This window comes from Limulus polyphemus, unplaced genomic scaffold (genome assembly GCF_000517525.1).
Source record: "Limulus polyphemus unplaced genomic scaffold, Limulus_polyphemus-2.1.2 Scaffold633, whole genome shotgun sequence".
Taxonomy (NCBI): Eukaryota; Metazoa; Arthropoda; class Merostomata; order Xiphosura; family Limulidae; genus Limulus; species Limulus polyphemus.
Window position 1 is genome coordinate 453,803 of NW_013666243.1, and position 2,524 is coordinate 456,326.

Below are 2,524 nucleotides of genomic sequence, written 5' to 3' on the forward strand. Positions count from 1 at the left end.
CTTGATACAGTTTCATCTGATTCTGAATCTGATATCAATAGAAATGATGATAGGGATTGTTTTCAACCTGAAACGTCTGTTGAACTACAACTTTTCACACAAAGGGTACACACTTTGAGCTAAGAACTTACTTTCTCCAGGGACACCAGCTTACTGGTACAGAAATCGTGAAAAAGATTTTATACCATACTTTTCGCAAGAAGGTTCTCTGGTTTATTGCAACAATATTGCTCAATTAATACCAATTCTAGGAACTGCGGCCTTTGAACCAGGTGAGTGGTGTTCATTGATTCCTCCAAAAGATGTCTAAAAGGTGTTCTCCTTCACAATGGTAACATATATGCATCTGTTCCTATTGCTCATTCAGTTCACTTGAAGAAAACATATGAAAATTTCGAACTTCTTCTTAATAAGGTCAAATACAAAAAACATGATTGGCTATTTTGTGGGGACTTAAAAGTACTTTGTATGTTGTTGGATCAACAATCCGATTATACAAAGTTTCCATGTTTTTTTTTGTTTTGTTTTTTCTGTGAATGGAACAGCAGAGTACGAAATAAGCACTGGATAAAGAAGCAATGGCCAGGCATAGTTAGCCTGATACCAGGATCGAAAAATATTTAACGTGAAAGTTTGGTTGACACAAAGAAAGTCGTCCTGTTACCTCCACTTCACATAAAACTGGGCTTGATGAAGAAGTTTGTAAAGATCTTAGACAAAGTTGGTGACTATTTCAAGTATCTATGTGGCAATTCCCAGTTTTTTCAGAAGCGAAACTTGTTGAACCTTAGATTAGGTAATTGACTTCGGATGAACAGTTCGAAAGGACAGCGAGAAATGTTGGAAAAGAAGCGTAGATTGCCTTTAAAGATGTCATTGACACATTTTTTAGGGAAAAACAACGACTAAAATTACGAAAATATTGTTAATAATATGCTCGATAAATTCAAAGAGTTGGGTTGTAATATGAGCTAGAAAGTTCATTTCTTACACTCACATATTGACTATTTCCCTGAAAATCTCGGTGCCATCAGCGAAGAACAAGGGGAAAGGTTTCATCAAGACGTCAGGGAAATGGTTATGAGGTATCAGGTAAGGTGTAACATCAACATAATTGAATCCAGATGCTCCAGACGCAATACATACTAGAAAGACCATAACATGTGGTTTTGAGACTAAAAGACGTAGATTTCACACAAAAATCAAGATGAATGAGGATGCATATTCGTTTGACATTAATGTTATCCCCTTTTCTTTAGTTTGGTTGTATTTTTGTTAACAAACATAACAATATAAAATGTTCATTGTGGTAAACGAAATAATAATTTGATCTAAGTAAAAGTTTCTTTTCTTCCCGATCTGTAAAAAAAAAAAAAAAATCCTTACGTGATAGAAAAAAAATAAATATTATTTTCGAAATATGCGTAGCTGAATTATGGGAAATCCGTTATTAAAATCAAAACAACTTTTATGAAGTTTAAATTCGCAGGCCCGTGTTATTAATTGCCCTATTTACTCCCCCGCCCTTTAGACAACTTGCTTGCTAAATGTTTTATTGTAACTTGATAGGTTTGTTATTGGTTGTTTTTTAGAGAAAAGCCACAGTGGACTATCTGCTGTATACACCGCGGGGAATCGAATCCCTGATTTTAGCGTTGTAAGTCCGTAAACGTACCGCTGCTCCAACGAGAGACAATCTCATAGATAATCATCTCTTCTTTTAAAAAATACTAAATATTTTAAAAGTAAATAGCAATTCAGTTTCAGGGTAACCCAAAATCTCGTTCATTAACATCAAATATTTATGACTAGGGTAAAAATCTTTTAACGTCCTATGACTGAATTAGAAAATCAGAGCTATGAAATCAAAGGTTATTTCTAGAAAATTCATAATATACATATTTTTAGAAATTCACAAACGACTAACAAAGAGAACAACAACAAGAATTTCGTGATGTTTCAAGAAACAACCGTTTGTCCAAGTACTGTTCATATAATCAACCTTTATTTACATAATACATTCTATTGATTTAACCGACTAATATGTATTTTTCGATTTTTATGATTGAGTGTTTGTAGGTTTCAGTTAATACATGTTTATGAACTGAACAGGTATTAAAAATTATTTTGCAATATTTACAATGTTTTGAACTGAAGTTGCAACTGAAAAAAGTATTACAAAACATATTGTAACATTTTATTTATGCATCGCCTGATTGGGTGGTGTAGAACCATTCCTACCAAAAGTAAGTTTTAAACATTTTTTATTAATGTGTACTGTATGTATATATATATATATATATATATAACTTTTATCTGATCGTTGTATTGTGCTATACATTTGCTTGTAGTAGACCAATTATTTTTAGTCAGAATGAGCCTTCAGAGAAAAATGTAGATTTTCAAGGAAAGTCGATGCACAAAACTTTGTTACAAACTTGCAGAATGTTTGTAAAAATATTTTTAATCCAATTAAAGATAGATATTTTAGAAAAGATTCAACATTTTGTCTTTAAATATTAAC